Here is a 23,716-nt window from a genome sequence, read left to right as displayed (position 1 = left end):
TCTGTGACCCCATTCCTATTCAAGCAACCTGATCAGTTGCTCTGTTCTTGTCATAATTTTGTGGTTTATGACCTATTCATCTTTTTTTGGGAGGGGACATACCTAGAAATGCTCAGAGCTTACCCTTGGCTCTGCTTTCACTCCTGGTGGGGCTCAGGGAACCATATAGGATGCCCGGGATTCCAGGGTCAGCTGCAGACAAGGCAAATCCCCTACCGGTTTTACTATCTGTCTGGCCCAGCCCCTTGAATGGGTCATTTTCCCACTTCACTGTCATATGTGATCCAAATTTTTTGGAGATGGCACATACAGTGTCGTTTCCTTATAGCTCTGTGCTCAGAGATCACCTGTGGCAGAACTCAGCCGATCTTATGCAATGCCAAGGAATTGAACTGACCACATGCGAAGTGAACATCTAGTCTCCTGTACTAACTTCTCTGGCTCCTGTTGCAACAATTTCTCATAGTCTTAGACTTTTTCTCTCCCTCCCTCCCTCCCTCCCTCCCTCCCTCCCTCCCTCTCTCCTTCTCTCCCTTCCTTCCTTCCTTCCTTTTCCATACCTGGCAGTGCTCATGGACTGCTGACAAACCATGTGATGCGGGGATCTAATCGGGATTGGCTGTGTGCAACTTACCCTTTGCTATCTCAGACATAGTTCTACACATAGCTCTGCTATTTTCTAGCAGCAGGAACCTTGAGAAAATTAGTTAACCTCTTTTAGCCCATGTGAACTTGCCTGTAAAACGGAATGATAATATAGTTTTCCACTGTCATATTTGAAATATTGGGATAGATATGCATTAGGTTTTAGAATTGCTGTGTGGGTACTATCTATTATGTTAAAGGCTAGTATGAACACTATTTTTTTTTTGGCAGTGGGGACACATCTGGTAATGCTTTGGTGTTACTCCTGGTTCTGCAATCAGGAATTACTTCTGGCAGTGCTCGGGGGACCATATGGGATGCTGGGGATTAAACCCTGGTTGGTCTACCTACTGTATTATTGCTCTGGCCCCTGAACACTTTTTTGGGGTTTGTCTTTGGGCCACACCTGGCAGTACTCAGCACTTATTCCTGACTCTGAGTTCAGGAATCACTCCTGGTGGGCTCTGGGGACCATATGGGATGCCAAGGATAAACCTGTATCAGCCATGAGCAAGGCAAGTGCCCTACCTCCTCTCTGTCCCCCACTAGTATGAATACTTTTAATTATTAATATTCCTTCAAGAAACATATGATGAGCCACAGAAAAAATACAGCTGGTTTGACCCCAGGAAGACCCAGATATGGTCCCCAGAGCCCCACTGGGAGTGATCTCTGAGCACAGAGCCAGGAATAAGAACTGAGAATTGCTGGATATAGCACCATAAACCAAGTGGGAAAACAAACAAAAAGCACATGCCAATATTCTAGATGGAATTAATAAAATGGACAAATGAGTTCATGCCTGTTAATGTTTGCCATTCAATGAACTGCGTCAATTTTTTTTTTTTTTTGGAAAGTGAAACACATGAAAACCTTCTGTGATTTATTACATTGGTTTGTGGAAAGTTAAAAACTGGGCAGGAGAGAGACTTCCCCAATGGTTTTGTAACTAATTGTGGAATATATCTTATTGATTTAGACAAATATCGAGATTAGACTACATGGATAGGATTGGAATGAAGATTCTCAATGACAGTATGACTTGTGAAAATAAAGAAAGAAAAATACAATTGCATGTGTCCTGTCAATCTTTGTACTACAGATTTTAGTTACTGAGTACTATTGCTCTGCTATTGTTCCATGTGTGAAATTTCCTTGATTTTCAGAACATTTTAAATTTGTTGACTGGTGCTAAAGTATGTAGACCAGTGTAGTTTCATAAAGTTGTTGTGAAAATTGGTTCAAATGAAATAATGTGGGGATTGAGATAGACCAGAAGACACTTTGAATTTAGTCCTGTAATAAATTACTCCCGACCCGGAGAGTTTTTTTTTTTTTTCTTTCCATTTCCCTTTTCAATAAATCTTTCTAGAGGCTGGAGCGATAGTACAGTGGGTAGAGCATTTGCCTTGCATGCGGCTGACCTGGGTTTGATTCCCAGCACCACCAGGAATAATTCTTGAGTGCAGAGCCAGGAGTAACCCCTGTGCATCGCTGGATGTGACCACCCCCCCCCAAAAAAACCCCAAAAAACAAACAAAAAACCCACCAAAAAACTCAAAAAAACCTTTCTATTTCAAACAAAACAACAACAAAAACGCACTTGTCTCACAGTCAACCCTAGTTCAATTCCCAGCACAACATGGTGGTCCCCAAGAATAAGTAGAAGTGACACTCAGGAGTAGCCCTGAGTAGTACTTCCAAGAGTGACCCGTCCTCCAAATCAAATTATGAATGTAAAGTATATATATATATATATATCAGCCTTTAGATTATAGGAAACATCCAATACATATGATAGTTACTATTTTTTTAAGATGAAATGCTAAGCCCTCAGAGCTCTTGTTTATGGGCCATTTAGCTTGGCATGGAGTTTTGCTTTGTGAGGTAGTTTGATGTTTGCATGAATTTTCCTGCAGTGATTGGGATATTTTAAGAGATGAGGAGAGAAGCTTTGATATTATAGAAGAAAGAGGCTTTGAAGTCAGGTAGATCAGAGTCAACATTCCACAGGATCACTTTTGTTTTGTTTCTTAAGTGGGAAAAATAGCTATCTCGAAGATTTCTTTGAAGATTAATTGAAATTAGAATTCAAGCTGCTCTGTACATACATGTACATACAATAAGCGGTGTACATACAATAAGCAATAGCAGCTGTTTTGTTCAGGTAGGTTCAGAACTGAGGTACAGTCTAAAAAGCACTGGAAGAGAATATGGGTTGCCAGAGATCAAACCTGGGTTGACCACATGCAAGGCAAATGCCCTACCTGCTGTACTATTGCACCAGACCCTGTTTTGTGATTTTATAAGTTCTTTATCCAGGGCCTGGAGAGATAGTTCAGTGGGTAGGGCACTTGCCTTGCATCCTGATGACCTGGGTCTAGACTCCAGCACCGTATATGGCCCCTTGAGTCCTGCCAGGAGTGATCCTTGAGTGCAGAGTCAGGAGTAAACCTTGAATAGTGCTAGCTGAATAGTACTTGGACCAAGTCCCCCACCCGCCTCCACCAAAAATGTAGTTTACCCTTTTATTATAGAATATATGGAAGCTTCAGGTTTAATATCATCATGTTACAAATTAAGACTCTTCATCAGCATACTCTAAGGACAGAGCTAATCTATTTCTGTTTGGATTCCTACCAATTAAACTCACAGAAACCTTGAGGGAGGACTGATCAACCATGAGCCAAGGGCTGAAAATACAAAGAGCATCTGATAAGATTCCAGCCCAGGATGGAAGAGCAGAGGGGTCGGTGACTGATAATTCTTAGCAGGGAGTGCAGAGTGCTGAGTGCTGTAATGAAGCTATGAATAGAATGTTACGGAGAGTACTGAGGACAGAAATTTTTGGTATTTTTAGGTAGGTTAGGGGAAACATCTCCAAAGAAGTGATACTTGATCCAGTTTTTGAACTGAGCCCCACCAGGAGTGATCTCTTCCAATAGAATCCGGAAGTAAGCCCCAAACAACAGCCAAGTGGCCCCTCTCAAAACAAGCAAGCAAGCAAGCAAACAAACAAACAAAGGAACCAAACAAAAACAAAAGAGCCCTCTGGCTAAATTTGAACTGCTCTGTTTGCATATCTTGGTCTCTCCTCTCAGTAGGTAAGCAAATCCATTCTCACACTCCCCTCTGGTTTCAGCTTCTCTCCTCTGTAGAAACCTCAGAGTACTAAAGTGCAAGTCAAGCAGGAAATTCTGCACGGAGCAAGTGTGCACTGCGGCGCAAGGAGAGGTACTTGCTTTCAAAGAGGAAGAGAAGTAGCTTATTGTTTTTACTTTGATCGGCTGCTCTGTTTCACTTCTACTTAACTCACTGGACTCTTTTGACAGGGAGTTGTGATCATGAATACAATATAATATAGAATAAATGACAGGAATATAAAACTTCTACCTATTTTATGAATAGATAAATTTGCTGCTACAGTAGCTGGCTGTTCTTTTGTGGGCTGGTGGAGGTCAGGTCACTTTTTTCTGTTCAAGGTACCTACATACACACAGCGGCCTGCAGGGGGCCTCCGATCTCCCTCAGAACCACTGCGACAGCCTTGCCCTCTTTAGCTACACGATCTTTTATTTAAACAGAAACAGTAGCCACCAGTCTAGTTACATAACATCCCAATATCTTGGGGTGTTAAACTCATGCAGCATGTACTGCTGGGGAACGGTGCTCTGGAAACACAGATACTCACTAGCAGAATATTGCTGAAACCGCATAACAATCTGACTTTCTGGCCCCTTTTAGGAGTTGAATGGGACTTTAAAGACCACCCTCTTTCAGTTCTCTTTGTTTCGATCTATTTGCTTGGTTTTGGGGCCACACCTATTGGTGCTGGGGTCATTCTCAGCAGTGCTCAGGGGACCATGCTGTGCTGGGATCAAATTCGAACCTCTAGCATGCAAAGCTTGCACTCCAGCCTGTTGAACTGGCTCTCCAACCCTTATTGATTTGTTATTTACTTTAAAAAAATTTGGTTTTGGGCACAGCCTGTGGTGCTTAGGGTTACTTCTGGGGCAGCGCTCAGAGGTAGCTTCCGGCAGTGCTGGGGGAGAGGTACCAGGTGGTGCCACGATAGGCCATGCAAAGCATGCAAAACATTTGCACCATCCCTTTGACCTACCTCCCAGTTCCCTCAATCCCCTTTGTTTTAAAGTTTAGAATCCTAGGCAGAGAGACAAAGAAATTTGGCTATGAGGCAGATCTGGACTAGAAATCAAGTTCAGATATTCCAAAGTATCCAGCACAGGGCACTTTGAGATAGTGCAGTGAGAAAGGTGCTTTGCCTTTGCACAGTGCCAAATCTGGTTTGATCCCCAGCACCCTGTAAGGTCTCTGAGCCTATTCAGGAGTGATTACTGAGCAAAGAACCAGGAGTAACCCCTGAACATTTCTGGGTGTGGCTCCAAAACAAAACAAAAATCCTTCATTTAGAGTTAGCTTTAAGTGTTAAATTACTCTTTTCCATTGTTGGGCTTGAACCCAGAGCCTCAGGCATATGCTCTACAGCTGATCCCATCCCTACCCTTTACAACTTTTCTGTTATTGATTCTTAACTCAAAAGCTTTTTTTTTTTTCATTTTTAGCCTTTCCATGTCTGTCAATCGTGAAGGACTTGATGCTCCAGTTTATACTAAGCGCAGTTTTGAGACTTATGCATACAGAGGATACTAATGTCTCAGAGGCATTTTCATTGTTTTTCTTGACAATGGGACTGTCTTCACCTCAACCAGGTGAATTGTATATTAACCAAATTGTATATTTGGTGAATTGTATATTAACCAAATCCAATTTGTGGCAAAGATAGATGGGTGGCAGTTTGAACCTATGTGGGGATCCAGCTCAGCACCATTCACCACTAATGGTGAATCAGTGAATAGGAGGCATTGACAGCATCTCATATGTGATACGAATAAGTGAGACGCATGATCAATAAAACATGGAGCCCCCAACAGTTCTCTGAGGAACTGCAGAACTTTGGAGGCTGAGGAAGAATTCTATTCTCCCCTCTGCCATCACTCAAATGAACAGTAACCCGTGGGACAGTCTCATTCACTCACTTTGTGCCTCCCCGAATTTACTGGCTGCCTTGGGCTTTTTTTTTTTAAACCATCTTTTCCTTGAAAAACACTATCCCATGAACCCATTTAAGGAGGAGTGAAGGTGGGGGTAGGTGGGCTTGCCCCTCTGATCATTGTCACGCTATATTCTCCAGGCAAACTATCTTTAGACTCTTTCTTAAGGTCTTGGAAAATCAGCAGCAAGAGGGTCTGGGTGCCTTCCAATTTCCCGTAGGAGTCTCCCCTAGCCCCCCCTTTTAACTTCCAAAATTACTAACAGAACAGAGACGGGGAAACGCCTAGTTTCTGAGTCTGGTCTGGCTGGTACCGTCTTATTAAATTCAACTGCCTGGGGTCCTGGGGGGCCTCCTCAGGTAATTGAGGTTCTGGGTTAGGTAGGGATGCTTAAGACAGGGCCATAGCTATTGTCTTGGCCTCCAAGGTAAAGCACTTTAAAAGTAAAGCTTCTCTTCCTGCCCCAGCTTCTAGGAACCTCAGTCTAGAACGCCGAGGAGAGGACAAGCCCAAACCCAAATAAAGAATCGTGTCCCGGGCGCCGCGCGCCCACCCACCCACCCACCCTCGGCAGCCGTTCTTCCAGCCCCTCTGGGCTGTTGCCCAGTTTAGTAGGGCTCAGCTGGAGTAGCCGCTCCAAGGCAGACAACGACAGACACAGCGCCGAGTCCCCGCACCCAGCCGGGCCAGGGCAGAGGGGCGGGGGGGTGGGTGGGAGGCTGGGGAAGCGAGGGGCGGAGTTCCGTCCTCCGCTGATTGGCTCGAGGAGGATGGGCTGCGGCCGTGCCGGGCCAACCGGCGGCGTGTTGCTATGTGCTGAGCCAAGGGGATAGGCGCGGGGGCGCGTCCGTCACAGGGCAGCCCCCGGCCCGGACCGGAGGGATGCAGAGTGGCGGCGGCGGCGGCGGCAGTGGCGGAGACTGTGGCTTTAAGAGCGCTCGCCGAGCCGGGGAGCCAGCCGGGCGGTCCTTCGCTGCCGCGCACCCCGGCGGAGCCGAGCCGGCCGCCGGCCAGACGGGGCAGCCTGCAGCCGGGTAAGCACGCTGGGAGCGCGGCGCGGGCCGGGCGCGCGTGGGCGCGGGGCGCGCTGTCAGCTCGGGGCGCCCGGCACCCCGCACCGCTGCGGGGCCCCTGGGGTCTCTGCGCTCGGGCGCGGCGCCTTCGGCCCGGTGCGGCCCGCGGCTTGGGGGGCTCCGGCTTGGGGTCCCGGCTGGGACTGCGGGTGCAGGGGGGCGGGGAGCGGGCGGCCGGGCCCACGTGACCGGTTTGTTTACAAACACTGCGGGGCCCGGAGACGGCCGGCGGCGGGCCACTCGGAGCCGGGCGCTAGGAGTCGGGCAAGTTCTGGGTGCGCGGGGTGGCGGTTGGGGGTGTGTGGGAAGTCGGGTGCGGAGGTGGGGAGTGTCGGCTCCCTGCTGCTTCCTCGGGCGAGTTCCCGCGGATCGGGGCTCTAGAGGGGGCTTCGGACGTTTGCTTGGGCTCAAACGCTGGGTCTCAGCTGGCGACACTCGGGTTTGGGGGCGCCGCCCCTGGGGGGCCCCGTTCGCTCTCTAAACTCTCCGGAGTTTGAACCAGGGTAACCGCAGCCGAGTTCCTGCCTGGCTACTTCCCGACGCCTCCCCAGGGTCCCTGCCAAGAGGGTGGGCGCGAGTTTCCTCCGCCCCGGGGAAAGAAGGGACCGCTCCAAAAAGTACCTCCTAGGACCTGGCGCCTTGGAGTGGCAGCCCCAGACTCGCAACTGCTTCAAGTTCATCTTCCTTGGCCAATGGCGTTCGCCAGTGTCTTTTCCTTTTCCTGAATTGGGGGGTGCGTGCTTTTCCCTCTTCTGTGTTGGGGGAGCCACGTGCTCTTTTGGATCCAGTGCTGACTTCACAGGAGCTTAGAAAACCTGGCGAGTGATTGGCGTCCTTTTCCCTCAGATCTGCACGTTGCCTGTCTCCCGCCTACAGTACCTGGTCTGTGCTCGGTGCTAAACTGCTCCTTGACTTTGCAAGGTTTCTTGCTTTCTGGCCTCCTTTTAAGTTGGCTCTCCTGGAGACTTGAGGATGTTTTCCGTAAACCCTCACTTATGGTGAATCTAAGACATCTAGCTGCTCACTCATCCTTTCCCTTTGCCCTCCCTCTCTTGTTCTTCATCTGGACCAGCAAGATCTACAACAATGGGTTCTCTGTCCCAGAGCATTTGCAAGGAGGGAAACGGCTAACTACACCCTACTTGCTTTTGAAACTTTGGTGGTGCCAGGAAGCTAGGGGAGGCAGAGGTGAACTGTCAGGGTGGGGGTAGGGTGGGGGGAGGGTGTGTGTGTGTGGGGGAAGACGCTCAAGGCTGGCTGGAGTGGGTGTTGAGCTTATAGGTGCTTCATGCTTTCCACTGGGTCTGGCCACACAAGGTTTCGTGGTGGGGGCTTGGACAGGAGGGAATCGATGACCAGAAAACAAGTTCTGACCATTTCTTTTTCCCCCTTTGCACTTAATCCTGAGACTGATAGTTGCTCTATATGAGGAATACTTTGAATTTTATGAACTGTGTGATATGGATGACTACAAACTCTTTACCCAGGAACAGGACCAGCTTGAATAGAGTTGTTCAAACTTTCCTTTGGCCCTAGATCTTATCCCCAGTTCCTTCAAAAGGACCTTGCCAGGAATAAAGGAAGTGTCAACTAATTGGGCTTCTCCCACTCCTCAGTTTGGTTTGACCTCATCACTTAAGGATTTGATGAAAAAACATCTTTTTCTTTATCTTTCTTAATCTTTGTGCTGAAATTAAAACCAAGAACCTTGAAATTGGGGGTGGAAAATAGAAACTAGACATGCACAAGTACTGCTTTGCTTCTCTCTAAGTGGTTTGCAGATTTTGAATGGAATCCATAAATTGGAACACATTTTACATCACTGGACACAGCTGAGATATGTTCTTGGAAGCAGTTACCCTTTCTACCAGAATGTGTTCTGGTTATGATCTAAATTTGGTTTATTGACCAAATGGGTCATGGCACAGCCTAATCAAAATTGCTCTAGGGTCCAGAGATGTGGAAGAACACATGCTTTGCAAGGATTGGACCCTGGGTTCTATTCTAGGCATCATGAAAACATTGTTCGAGGACAGAGATTCTCAAACCTAAATGTGCATAAAGATGACTGGGAGTGGGGGCAGAGAGATGGATAGTACACAGTGTTTGAGGTGCATTCCTAGGTGCCACATGGCCCCCCAAGCATCATTTCAGAGTGTAAACTGGGTAATCCCTACCAACACAGGACCTGAGAGGACTGTATCCTTGGGCCCTTGCATCGACTCACAGAGAGTGATTGAGAGTTCCTGGGAGGGGCCTCTTCTGAGCACTATTTGGGAGGCCCCCTTAATGTGATCTCTTACCACGGAGAGAGATCTCATGCACAGGACCTGGATTCCATTCCTAGCACTGTCTTTTCTTCCTATTACTGCTACATTTACTCCTGGTGACCCACAACAGGTCTTCCACTCCCCCCTGAAAGATCCAAGATGAAAAATGGAGCCTGCCATTTCACTCTGGTGATATTTATCCTCAGTGGGGACACATTTTAATTTATTTTGGTTTGAGGGCACCTGATAGTTTTGGCTCTGTGCTTGGTGTTGCTCCCAGTGGTGCAGGAGATTGCCCCCAGTGGTACCCTGGGGACCATGTGGTGCCAGGGAACCAAACTTGGGCTTCTGCGTGCAAAACATGGTCAAGCTACCTCTCTGGAGGTAGGGTACATTTTAAATGAGTGGACCATGAGAGTATGATATAGATGGTTGATTTGGGAACAGGGGTTAGTGAATAATGAAAGGCAATAATGAACAATAAAATATATTAACATGGATTTGCAGTACAATGCCTTTGGGCCAGTGACCCATACTTTACTTAAACCCAGGATTACTCTTCTGCCAATCCTATTAGACTAGTTTTAAGCATAGTGTTTGCTTTCAGCTGCCTTGAAAACTGGCCTTAACAATCGACCCCTCAGGCTTCTCCCCTCACCACCCAGTCCAGCCCATTTGAGGGCTCTGTTCACTCTTCCCGAACACAGGTTATCTGTTAAACTGCCTGAGTCATGGGTGGTGCAGTTGTGTTTGCTGCTCTAGCCACAGGGTATATGAATTTTCATTGTGAATGATTTTAATAATTTTATGGCCACTAGATGAGCCTGGAGCATTAACTATTGGTCTGAAGCTAGGGGTTTTTAATATCTGGGTATTTATTTGGAGATTCCTGGTTGGTAAGTTGGGAGGGACTAGCTGGTGATTTTTTTTTTCTTTTTGGGTCATACCCAGCGGTGCACAGGGGTTACTCCTGGCTTTGCACTCAGGAATTACTCCTGGCAGTGCTCAGGGGACCTTATGGGATGCTGGGAATCGAACCTGGGTTGGTCGCATGCAAGACAAATACCCTATCCGCTATACTATGGCTCCAGCCCCTCGCTGTTGGTTTTATTTGTGATCAGTTAATTAGTGAGACTGATCCTTGCCAGTCCCAGCCCTGGTTCTTTCAGCTGTGGTGACATCCTTGCTCTTGTGTTCTGGTGGATCCTGTTAGTCATCTACTTTGTGTTTTGGGTGGGATGTGTGTGTGTATGTGTGTGGTGGTGGGGAACACTACATTCTAGGGACAAATTCCCAGGCCTCCTGCATGTGGCAAAGTGTATCCACTCTCCCTTTGAGCCATCTCCCCAGCTCCATCATCCAGTTTCTGATAATTTTTGTTTTGTTTTTTTTGGCCAGACCCAGCTGTGCTCAGGTTTACTCCTGACTCAGTGCTCACTCAGGGATCACTCCTGGTGGACTCGGGGGACCATAGTTCAGTGAGTAATGCACTTACCTTGCTCCCTCCACTCCCATCCAGCTAGGAGTGATTGTTGAGCCAAGAACTAGGGTAAGCCCTGAACACTGCTGAGGGTAGACCACAAGAATATATAATGTTCAATCTGATCAAGTAGCTCACATTTGGGATGCTTAATTTTTTTTTTCTTTTTGGGTCACACCCAGTGATGCTCAAGGGTTACTCCTGGCTCTGTACTCAGGGATTACTCCTGGCTGTGCTTGGGGGACCATATGGAATGCCAGGAATTAACCTGGGTTGGCCGTGTGCATGGCAAACGCCCTACCTGCTGTACAGTTGCTCTGACCTGGGATGCTTAGTTTTGAGGCTGTGGGGAAAAAAGCAAGAAGGATGAAGAAAAATAGGTGATCCTAGGAAATCAGAGGGAAGAGCTGTTCGGGTGGAAGTCAGATTATTGGAGGGTGGGGGAGGTCACTCCTACCCGAGGGAGGAGGGTTCTCTGAGTAGCTCCAGGATTCAACAGAAGGTCACTTGACTTATCTGTTTTGTTGCTATCTCCCCAAGACTTTCAGGTGACCTAGGGAGTGATGGGGAAGGAGGCCTTCACCTTTTTGCCCTTACCCACTTCTACCTGATATGAATTGGATGTTAAAGCTGTGAGCACCTACCAGGCACGGACACCAGTGTCCCCCCTTCCTTACAAGGCTGCTGTCAAATCGAACCCCAGTTGTTTCTCACGGCACAAAAACGGCTCCCCATCATCTGAGGTCTTGGGGACTTACGGACTCAGGATGGAGTGAGAAATTGCTTTTTGCAGGAAAAGGAAAGTCACTTCTGACCACAGCCCGGGTTTCCCAGGATGTCATTTTTCCTCGTAGGAAAAGAAAATCGGAACAGTCGGAGGGAAAGAACAAAAACCAATAGTTAAAGAAATAAGAGAATTGTGAGGGGAAAGAAAGAAAAAGTTCTGTGTTTAGGAGAGAAAATAGGCTTATCCCAGGGGAACAGGCCTAGCATGACTTTTGGGAAGTTATATGCGATTTCTCCCAATTGTTTTGGCCTCACTTCTCTGCATACACAAAAGTTAATCTGGGAATTGTCACAGGGAAAAAACCCTGTACTCTTGCTGATACTTTTCTTTCTTTCTTTTTTTTTTTTTTCTTTTTGGGTCACACCTAGCAATGCACAGGGGATACTCCTGGCTCTGCACTCAGGAATTACTCCTTGCGGTGCTCGGGGCACCATATAGGCTACAGGAATCAAACCCGGGTCATCCTTGTGCAAGGCAAACGCCCTACCCGCTGTGTTGTTGCTCCAGCCCCACTTTTATATTCTTAACATGAATTTTAGATCCTTTTCCTTTGTCTTTTTATTTGTCTGTGGCTCACACCCAGCAGTGCTCAGGGGTTATTCTGGGCTCTGCTCTTAGGATATTGCTCCAACCCAGGTTGGCCATTTTTCTATCCCTTTGCCCCCAGCTTCTCCTTTCCTTGATGGGGTTCACCCTTCTCTTTTTTTTGTGCCTCAGTTTCTCCATTCCTTAGAGCTCAGTGTTTGCATCTCAAAGGGACTTGGTCTTCATAACCTTGGGCTACAAGGCTAGGCCCTTTCTTTTCTGTTATATTCCTCCAAAATTCATTACCTGGACTCCCATCTGCCTGCCTGTAACAAAATGGAGGATCAGGTCCTTAGTATATTGTATTGACAGTTCTCAAGTCAAGAGTATAGTGGCATTTGCATTTCCTTAGCTTGAAAGGGTCTAAAATTGGTAAAGAAACAGCTTTTAAAACTAAAGGTTGTTTGGGCCTGCAGGTTACAGGCATTTGATTAAAGTTGATAGCTTTTAGTGGCCTTTCTCTCTCTCTCTCTCTCTCTCTCTTTAAAATTTTTATTAGTTAAACACCATGAGGTACAGTTGTAGACTTAGAAATTTTTGTGCTTGGGTTTCAGTTATACAATGATCGAGTACCCATCCCTCCACCAGTGCCCATTCTCCACCACCACTGAACCCAGTATAGTGGCCTTTCTCTTAAGGGTGATTCTTGCATCTTTAAGGGACCTCACTCACCTGCATTTTCCTTGGAGCTGTGACTATGCTCTGGAGGATTTAGAAGTAAATCGGATTATGCTGTTTCTCTGCTTATAATTTTCCAATGGCTTCCCTTTGCCCTTTAGACAGACTCCAGCTCCTTCCCCTGGAGGCACCCCTAGTGTGTCGCTGTACCGAATTTCTGCCATCATCTTTCATTGGTCCTTAACCTCCCTGGTCTACTGTTGCAATCGACTTCAACCATTCCAGCCCTTTTGAGGTTTCTGAGAGGTGGAAGGTATCTTAAACCCCTTTGGAAGTACATTTGTTTAGTAGATTTTCTTGCAGTGATGGGTTCTTGAGAATTGTATGAAAGATTTGCATACAAAACTCAAAAGGTTAAGAATTTAGAGTTTTGTGGCCAGAGCTATTGTATAGCAGCATTTGCCTTGCACACAGCTCCTGAGGTTAAATTCCTGACATAAGATATGATCTTCCAAGCACTACTGGGAATAATACCTGAGTCCAAAGTCAGGTGTAACCCGTGAACATTGCCAGGTGTGGACCTGAAACCAAACCAAACCAAAACCAAACAGAGAGAGAGAGAGAGAGAGAGAGAGAGAGAGACAGAGACAGAGACAGAGAGACAGAGACAGAGAATTTAGGGTTTATTGTACAATTGAAGTGATGGATCTGGGTCCCTCCCCAATATCCAGGCCTCTCCATTTACCTGTGTATGACATCACTAGTCCTGTTCCTCCATGCCTGGTCTAGTCCATCTGCTTGCCTCCAGAGTATGATGGTCTGGTCTTGCACCTGTCCAGTATATGCTTCCTAGTCTGAAATCTTGTTGCTGGGCCTCTGTGGGCCTCTTTTGGACTGTAACCCTGAGTTCTCTCACATCTCAGTTTTCCTTAGTCTTCAGCTATGGCCACCTGTGTGTGGACGAGATCCTTGTGCTCTGTCCCTGTTGCGAGGCTTCTCTAGGACTGCTTCCCTGTGCTCTGGGTGTCCTTAAGTCTCCAGCCATGGCCACATGTGCATGGGTTAGGTCCCTGCTGTCCTGCTGTCTAAGAGTCCTGCCTGATTCTATCTTCTGTCCTGAAGAGACTGAGCCTGGCCGCGGGCTTCCTTTTATTGGCTGCCATCTCCCACCCCCAGTCATCCCATTATATATTTTGATTGGATGACTTTTCAATGGGTGAAATTTAAACTGCACTAAATTAGCTAGTTCACCTGGCACTCCACTCTTTCGCTCCTGCAGTATCACATTGTCTGATCATGAAATTGGAAGCTTGAGAGTGTCTCTGTTTTGCTCACTGCATTGGCTGGCATGCATAGTACTAGATAAAACATTAGTCGAATGAATGAATGACATGAGAGTGCCAAGGTTTAGAGGTCTCTAGGAAATAATTCTTTATTTTCAAGAGAAGAAGATAAGAATTTTTCCCTTTTCCTGGAGACGTTACTGGGCCCGCTCGAGCAAATCGACGATCAACGGGAGGGCCTTTACCTTTACCTTTACCTGGAATAGGTTCATGTTTACTTGGAATGGCTTTCTTTAGAGATGTCTGCTTTTATCAATATTTTTCATTCATTTACTCTTTAATGGGTCACCACAGTCTTTAGAAACCCCATTGTTATTTTGTCCTTAACAAACAAGCCTTGCCTCATTCTTCAGTTAACTTTATTCCAGATTTGCTGTTCACCAAACAAGCATTTCTACCAGTAAACACATTCTTTAACATAAGGAACCAGTATTAGTATGGCTTTGGAGTCAGAGAGATCTGAATAATGAGCTCTTGGACCTTTGTGCAATTTGCTAAACTTCCCTAAATCGTTGTTCCTTATTTGTAAAATGGAACTAATAATAGTTGCTATCACACAGCGTGGATTAATTGGGAGCAAATGCACTGGAAACCAGGCACAGAGCCTGACACACAGTTCATATTAACTATTAATAAGACTAGTATATGAATAGATTCCCCCGGTCTGAGTTGCAAAAATTCCTATTCTATTGCGAGTGGGTAAGTATATGAAGAAAAAAACGATCACATCTTAGAGTAAGTACCTGCTAATGAGAACTAAAGTGAAGATTAGAAATCATCTCATTGAAAATTGCTGCCAGACTTTTAGTAGCCTGTGGTAGAATTATTTTTTATGGACTTTCTTGGATGGACTTGTTGCCTGTTTGTCAGGCCATTCATAGCTTCATCCATGGGTTAAACCTGGTCCACTGAAAGCTATTTTGTTGGGCATATCTCATCTCAGCCCTACAGAATTGCTTTCATGCGGTCAAACTGTCATGGAGGATCTGCCTGTAATACCTTTATACAACTTGTTACTATATTTCTTAGAGAGGTTTACATTGTTGAAGATCTTAGTTGCAACTTTGCTTCTTGTCTGAATGTATAAATTAATGGGGGAGAAGTTTCTTTCAAATTTTTTTTTTGGTCACACCCAGGATGCTTGGGGCCTACTTCTGACTCTGCACTTAGGAATCACTCCTGACACTGCTCCCAGAACCATATGGGGTGCTGGGGATTGAACCCGGCTGGGCCGCATGCAAGGCAAATGCCCTGCCTGCTGTACTATCGCTCGGGCCCCCAGAACTATTTTCTTTCAGAGGAAAAAATTTGCCTCTCCTGAGGAATCTCTTTCTTTATTTTTTGGCTTTATTTATTTTAGTTTTTGGGTCACACTTGGTAATGCTTAGGAATTAACACCTGGCTCTGCACTCAGGAATTACTCCTGGTGGTGTTCACGGACCATATGGAGTGTCGGGAATTGAACCCTGTTGGCTACATGCAAGGCAGATGCTGTATCTGCTGTACTATCACTCCAGCCCTAAGAATCTCTTTCTTTAAATGGTGTTTTACTTGGAAGAGTTAGGGCTGGAGAGATGGTACATTGGACATTGGGTAGAATGCTTGTCTTATATGTGGCTGACCTGGGTTCAATCCCTAGTACATAAGGTTCCTCAAGTCTGTCAGGAGCGATCCCTGAATGCAAAGTCATGAGTAAACCCCTCATGGGATTTCACAGCTGAGAGTGGCCCCCCAAACCAAAATAAATAAATACATGAGGAAAAGGGAGAATTGATAGCTGGTCCTCTATCTCTTTTTGCTTTGGATGACAGGAAGTACAGAACCAAACTGGTGGCTTGACACTAGTAACCAAAGGACCCTGCTTCCTTATTTTTTTTCATTGCTAACCTTGAAGCTTTTATTTCCTCTAACTTCAGGTTACTTATTAACAACCCTAGTATTCAATAAGCCAAACACAGTAACAACAAGTCTCACAATGGAGATGTTACTGCGCCAAATAGATGAACAACGGGAGGACAGTGCAGTGCAGTGCAGTATTAAGATGCATGCTAGATTGAATATTAAAATTCATTTCAGGTGTTAAATTTTAGAAATGCAAACATTAAGGCCCTAATAGGAATAAAAGGACATTGCTTAAGACATGGAGTAATGAATTAATACTGTCGGGGATTTAGAAATGATCCTGTAGGGCTGGAGAGATAGTACAGTGGGTAGGACACTTGCCTTGCACATGGCTAGTCCTGGTTCAATACCCAGCATCCTGTGTGATCCTTGAGCCCTGCCAGGGGTAATTCCTGAGCAGAGTTAGGAGTAAATCCTGAGCATCGCCGGCTGTGCCCCGCACCCTACTTGCTCCCTTCCACCCCTCAATAAAATAAATGATCCCATACTCTTAGGTTTTTCAGAGTTGAGCAGATAATCAGACAAGCATTAGGCATTTGAGAAGAGAAAAGGTAAAGAAAAATGTATTTATAACTTATTCTCATATATACATGGGAACAAAACTGAGTAACCCAACTGCGTAAGCCACATCCTTGGCCCCTTATTTACATATCCACTTGAATTTATTCTCTTTCCCTTCTCTTTAGTTGTTGCATTAACCGGACGAACTTAATTGTGCTGCTCACACTTTTTAGCTCTGGTGAGTTGAGCTCTCGTCAGTGGTACCATGGATCCTAACTGCAGAGCCACGGGGATGGCACTTGTGGGGTGTGGTATCCCCCCATCCTCAGCCTTGCAAAGCAGACTTTTTACCACTGAGCTCTCTGGGAGCACATTGTTGCCATCTTGACATAGCTTGCCCAGAGGACTTTGGGAAGAAGGGAAGGAAAAGCCTGGTAAAACTGTGAGTGCTGCTTTGTCTGTCCTGTTTTGAGCCCTTCCTTGCCTGCACAGGAGATGTTTCTGTGTAAACATCTTTTTCAAAGCTCATCTCTTCTGCCTTCAGCATCCCTACCCCCACCCCCACCTTTTGCCAGAGATGGATTTCCAGATAGCAGATTTCTCCCCTGTGGGGAGGAGCAAACTTGAGCCATAAAAATTGTGTTTCAGCCTCAAGGCGCTCTCTGCTCTGGTGCTGTCTAGAACATCAATTCCTAACCCACACCTAAAATAAGATAATGTCTCAGTATCAGGCGCAGCCTCTTTTTCCGTGATGATGAGCGAAGCTTTTTGCTAGTGAGGTGTGACAGTGTCACCCTCATTGCTGTTTCCTGGCTGGGTCAGCAACTCTGTGCTTACTGTCTCCTGAGTACTGAGACAACCAGCCCTCCACTTAAGAATGTGATGTCTCATTATTGGAAACACAGAATTGTGCAGCAAGTTAGCGGTCAGCATCCTTCCTTAAGCGCACTAAAGCATCCAAGTGACGCCATGTGCTGAGAAGTTTGTCCTCTCTTTTTGTCTTATTAGTCTTTTCAATATTCTTTTTCTTTTTTAAAAAAAATTTTAATTAAAACAGTGAGATACACAATTGGGCTGGAGCAATAGCACAGCGGTAGGGCATTTGCCTTGCAGCGGCTGACTTGGCCAACCCAGGTTTGATTCCTCCGCCTCTCTGAGAGCCTGGCAAGCTACCAAGAGTATCTCACCTGTACGGTAAAGCCTGACAAGCTACCCATGATGTATTCATTATGCCAAACAGAATTACAACAAGTCTCACAATGGAGACGTTACTGGGCCCACTTGAGCGAATCGATGAACATCGATTATTGGCATGAAGTAAATTTTTCGTGCCTACTAAGGTGCAGGCTGGGTTGGCAGAGGGAAACTGGGAACATTGGTGAATAAAGGGTGACACCGATGGTGGGGGGCTAGAGCGATAGCACAGCCTGGCAAGCCACTCGTGATGTATTCGATATGCCAAACACAGTAACAACAGTTACTGATGGTGGGATTGATGTTGAAACATTGTGCACCTGAAACAACTTTATTATGGATTTTTGTAGATCACAGTGATGTAATAAACACATTAAAAAATAAAAAGGAAAAAGAAGTGTGATGTCTTTAGACTTAGCAGGTTTGACCCAAAACCAGATTGTCAGCTAGAGGGAAATTAGCCTGTAGTTTTTGGAGGCTTCCTGTCTGCTTCTTGCCCTGAAAGGAACGCTTTGACCCAACTGGAGGGGGCTCCAACAGGGTCTGTTGAGTGTGGATAATGACTGAGTTGTTTCATTTTCTCTAGTGTCAGTTATAGGAAAGGCTGTCATACTGACTTGATGAAGATTTTGTTTTTCCTCTATGTTGGGAGAACCTGGGGGGCAAAAAAGCCCTACTTAGAGGAGTGGAATGTCTCCATTGGTTTGGAAACTCAAATAGTTTTCTTTTCCTCGTAAGTAATCATTCAACAGCAAGACCTTTGAGAGTTAAGATAATTCTTCTCACCCTAAATTCAACTGAGAGTGATTAAGGCATTTGAGCACAGGTAGAAGTTAAAGTTGTTACAAAGAAACAGAAGACGGGATCAGAGCAATAGTATAGAGGGTAGGGTGTTTGTTTTGCATGCTGCTGACCTGGGTTCTATCCCTGGCCTCCTATATGTTCCCAGCACAGCCAGTAGTAATTCCTGAGTGCAGAGCCATAGTAACCTCTGAGAATCTCCAGGAATGGCCCAAAGACCAAACAAAACAAGACAAAAGATCCAAACAAATAAAAATTGGTGAGCATTTAGGAAATAGGGGCATAAGAATGAGCATTTAAACCTGTTGAAGACTCTAGGGGGACAGTGTACCACGGCAGAGGTGTGGTTGTCAGGAGACCAAGGGGGAGTGTTAGTAGGTCAGGTGAGATGTGGGAAGGAGAATGCCAGGATAGTTCTGGAATCCCCATTGCTACAATTTAGAGGAACTTCATGAGCTTTCTGTTTCTCTCTGGACTTCTCCCAGCTCAGTGCTGGGGTGTCACTCCGTGTTCTGTGCTTGGGCCACCGGAGCAATGTTGGGGATTAAATCTGGGCTCCCCCATGCAGACCTGTACTCCAGTTTTTTAAGCATTTCTTCAGCTCCACTCCGGAACACTTGAAGATGGAAAGTTATGAACTGAGAGAGATAAATAGGGACCCTAAAAGAGTTGGCTGCAAACTTGACTGCCATAATTTCTTAGGCCCCACTCACTGCACCCCCCCACCCAGGCCTACACAGTTAGAATTATAGTGTGAGGAATGTAGTATTAATTGTTATTAAAAAAATTTAAAAACAATGAAAAGCAAGCAAATGCCAACAATCTTCAACCTATTCTCTAGGCCACCTCACATATATCTGAGGTCTGGATAGCACTTGGGCAGTTGATCCGCTTGGCAGGATTCAGCTACTAAGTATCCTTGTCCTTTGGCCTCCTTTTCCTTGCTCTATTTTTGCCACTTCCTTTTCTCTGTATGCCCCTGTGTGTGTGTCTTCCCTTTATCTCTTTTGCTGTTCTGAACATTATCTGTTAGGGATGCCTCCCTAAATTGGCCCACCCAAATAGACCATAATTTCATAATGAATTATCTTTCAGCATTTGATGTATTAATGGTATCAACATGTGCATTTTAGTGTAAATTCAGTAGGGCTCTGTCTAGTTTTGCTTACAGGGTCCTTAATTTATTTTCTTTGGATTTGAGGGAAGGATTATTCCTGCACATAAATCACTGCCTTAAACATCACATGGGCAAGAATATATTATAGGAATGAAAACTAGCTTTTTTGTGTGTCTAATCTGTTTTTGTTTTCTTTTGCCTTTTGGACCACCCTGGCAGTGCTCAGGGCTTACTCTTGGCTCTGTGCTCTGTGCTCTGGGATCACTCCCATCGGGAATGGGGGACCATACAAGGTGCTGGGGATAGAATCTACTTTGTTCCACTTAAGGCAAGTACTTACTGTACCCCTCTTGTGCCTAACCACCTTCAGATTCAGTTATACTTTCTATCATTTGAATTTTTAGAGTCTTGCATTAAAAATTAAACCAATTAAAAAAAAGTTGAAGCAGTTAGCCAGCCCTAAAGATCATTTTAAAGATAACTTGAGAACTGGGAGATGGGGGATAAGAGCTGGGACACGTGGGGATTCTCCCTCCCCCGTCCCCAGCATTGTCCTGGGAACCAAACCCCAGCACCTGGGATCTGGCCCATAAACCAAAACCAAACCAACAAACTAGAAAGCAACCCCAAGATAACATCTTTCTTTTGCATCATGATCCAGATGACTGCCTCTGGGAGCTATTTTCCTATTCTGTATACTGCCTTAGAGGCTCAAAACACTCAGATGATGAACAACTTTAGACCCCTCTGGTCTGGATTAAAGGTTGCATTGTGGATGGTTCCATGATTCAATACCTGGTTTCAACACTTTCAAGGACAAATTGCTTAACATCCCTTGCACTTTCATTTATTCAGAAATCATGGGAAATCTTCACTAGTACCTTTCCATTCTATGATGAGATCTGAAGTAAAGCATACCTAGTATCTGGCCCCTACTGGGCCTGTAACAAGAAATTGTGACATCAGCAGGCTTATTAACAATTAGTCCAGGGCTCAGTTGCTCCACCTAATCTTCCTTCTCTTCCCACCTCTTATCAAACTATGCTTTCTGAACAGTGGGAGCCAGGCTTTGGACTAGGCAGGAATCCTCTTAGTGAGCTCTAGGTGACCAGGAGTGGTTCAGTATGCAGTGGGAAAGCTGACGCGTGAACAACTAGCTTAGTGGAAGTTTTTTACTTGGATGAAATTATAGGTTAAGAAGACAAAGTTAGTTGGCTCAGTGGCTTAAAAAGCATACAGGATAGAAATGAAGTCCTGAGCTTAATTCCTGGTGCTGTGATCATCTTGTGGTCTGGGGTTCCTGAAGAACTAAAGCCTGATTTTTCAGGCTTTAGGTTATATAGACAAGACCTTGAGGTTTTTTTCCTTTCATATTTTCTTTTGGAGTGTGTGTGGGGGGTGTTGTTGGGCCACCCCCCCAGTGGTGCTCAGGGCTCTTTCTGGCTCTATGCTTAGAAGAGATTCCTGGCGGTGTTCAGGGGACCATATTCAGTACTGGAAAACAAACCTGGGAGACCCACATGCAAAGTGAGTGCCTTAACCTCCGTCCTATTTCTGAGACGCCAAGGCCCTGAGTTCTGTTCATCACATACCTCCTTCTCATTCCTCCCAACACACACACTCCTGCAAAGCAGCCCTGGGTGTCCCCTCACCCCGCAGCATATGCAGTTCTGCAGAGCAGCACTGTATACCATTCTGGCAGCTCTCTCTTCCCCTGCACCTACTGCCCAAGCATTGACTCTTGAAGTGTTGAAGCACCTGATCTGGTTGTCAGAGTGTTGCTGGGAGTGACCCCCTGAGCACTGCTTGGGAGCACCCTTCCCCCTCCCCGCCCCACACCCAAAAACTAGTTCTCAATTTTTAATGTTTAGGCTGCAGTTGTGTATGGCGATACTTTTTCTTGTACCTTGCCATGCCAGCCTTGAAAGGCAAAGCGGCTGACCTGATTCACCTCTCTCCACCATTTCTGCGGCCAAAGGTGTGATGCAGGAGTTTGCTGTTGAGTCAGTCTGCCCCCTACTCTGTTTCCTCTCCTTTGGTATTGACAGCACTGAATGTCTGATGAATGATTCCCAGCTTCAGGCAGGCGATGCCTGAAACTTCAGATACAGTCAGCCTTTGAAAGCGCCTCTCCCCCTTTCTGCTCCTGAGTTTTCAGTTCCATTTCCAAAATTCCAATTGTGGAAAGGCAAGGAGCCCAGCCACATATGTAAGAGTCTTGAGTTTGGGGTTTATTTGACTTGGGAGATTAAAGTGAGAACACCAGAGGCCTGCTGACAACTGCGCAACAGAATCCTGTTGGCAGATCTCGGAGAGATGGTTTGTAACTGCCCTGGGGCAGCAGTAGTTAAAAGAGTAACTATGTAAATCACTGTGCTTTAATATCTAATAAAATAAATTAAAAGAAATCCGGATACCACAGGGGCCGTTGTTTCAAAGACAGTACATTATATGTGATACTTGAGAGGGTGAGACACAGGTGACAATCAGTTGATCACTGGGTATCGTTAAAGTCACAGCTGTGGAGCCACAGAGAGTCTAGCAGTGGGGGTGCTTGCCGTGCGCTAGGCGGACCCTTGTTAAATCCGCAGCACCCCTATGATGCCCTGCGCGCAGTCAGAAATGTTTTCTAAATGCAGAGCCAGAAGCGAACCCTGCGCATCACTGTGTGCCGTCTCCACCCCCCACAGTGGTGAAGGATGGGGCATAGGGAGGGGCAGGGGCTGGACCTCCTGGGTGTTGAAGGAGGCTGAGGAGAAGGTTCTCTGGTGAAGTCACTTCTGAAGATCGGCCAGATCTCTTGTTCTGCCTTCCAAGAGGTTTTCTTGATAGATGTGGTAAATAGCTGTTTCACATTAGAGTTCTGCCCTGTCTGGGTGTGTTCATTTTTTGTTTTCATCAGGATTACCATCTCCCCGCTGGCCAGACAGAAAACAAAAGACTAAGCTGAGGCCAGCAGTCTGGGGTGGGAGGAAAAGGAGAGGTAGAGTTGAGGGACCCCTTTCCTTCTTGGCCTGCAGCAAGTCTGACACTATTTTTCTCTGACTTCATCATTCTTGCCTGGAGTCTGCAGCCCAGCACTGCCCTGGGAGTTTTGTAGGGTCCATCTGAGAGCAGCAAGGCTGCTGGGTTGGCAGCATGCGGCTTTCTTTAGGGTTCCAGAAAGTCAGTGCCAGCCTGGGGGAGGGTAAGAGTGGCTGAGGAGGTGGAATGGTGTTTTTGTCATGAGATACAAGTGGGTAAACAAGTGGGTAGAAGTTTGTATGGTATGGCTCATCAGAGACAGGGCTTGGGCCTGAGTAGCTCCTGAGCACTGCTGGGTGTGGCACAAAAATGCAGAGACTGTCTATCTACTCTATATGAATTTAGAATAGTTTGTTGGGCTTTTCTTTCTGCAGGGAAGTGGGCAGCCAGTGTTTGTGCCACACCTAGCCATACTCAGGACTTGCTCTTGGCTCTGCACTCAAGGGATCATTCTTGATGTGCTGGGAGACCATAGGGGTGCCAGGGATTGAACCCAGGTAAGCCACATGCAAGGCAAGTGTCCTGCCCAGTGTACTATCTCTCCAGTCCCTAGTTTGTTGGATTTTTTATCTTTGTGGAGCATTATTGGTGTGTGAATCCCAGGTAGTACCCAGATTAGATATTTTAATATATAGGATAGTGGCAAAGTAGGGAGGGGAAGAAAGGAAAGAGGGAGGGAAGGAATGAAGGAAGGAGGTAAAGAAGGAAGGAGAGAAGGATGGAGGGAGGGAGGAAAGGAGGGAGGGAGGAAAGGAGGGAGGGAAAGAAGGAAGGAGGGAAGGAAGGAAAGAAGGGGGGAGAGAGAGACAGACAGACAGACAGACAGACAGACAGAGACCCCAGCTTTACAGGATAGCACAGTTTCACTGATCACCCATTTTACTCCACTAACATTCATCAGGAATCTGTGAGGTACCAGAAATTTAGGCGACTTGGGGCACCAGAGGCATGCTACACCAACACTAAACTCTGTCTGCAGGTAGCTCCCAGCCTCAGGAAGGGGCAGGCACAGGAACTGTGTGACAAGGTGCTCTCCAGAGAAGAGCAGGCTTCTAGTGCCCTGCTCACTGTTCCTTGAGCTGGTTATAAAGGTATGAATACCTTACTCTGCATATCAAGCAGATAGGCGAAGGCTTTGCAGGAGGTTGCAACAGTTCCAGAGCATGATTGGAGTGAGGGGAAGGTGATGAGATGATGAGAATCTGTTCTTGGTTCCACCTGAGGAGTTGGACCTTATCCTGCAGGCTGCTAGGAAACCACTGGCGATGTGAAACATGAGCCAGATGTGATCCGATTGTGTTTTA

General features: G+C 46.1%; 1 protein-coding gene across 1 annotated transcript in view; it reads left to right on the top strand.

The window, feature by feature from the left end:
• The first annotated feature begins 6,566 nt into the window (after positions 1–6,566).
• YPEL2 (yippee like 2) overlaps positions 6,567–23,716 on the top strand; it is a 75,670-nt gene continuing 58,520 nt past the window's right edge. Inside the window, exon 1 of the mRNA XM_056127063.1 lies at positions 6,567–6,751. The gene's annotated coding sequence lies outside the window, so the exon portion shown is untranslated. The remainder of the gene's footprint in view (positions 6,752–23,716) is intronic.

Source organism: Sorex fumeus, unplaced genomic scaffold (assembly GCF_029834395.1).
Source record: "Sorex fumeus unplaced genomic scaffold, SorFum_2.1 ptg000063l, whole genome shotgun sequence".
NCBI lineage: Eukaryota > Metazoa > Chordata > Mammalia > Eulipotyphla > Soricidae > Sorex > Sorex fumeus.
Note: the sequence above shows the minus strand (reverse complement) of the source record. Positions and strands in the feature narration are given on the sequence as shown.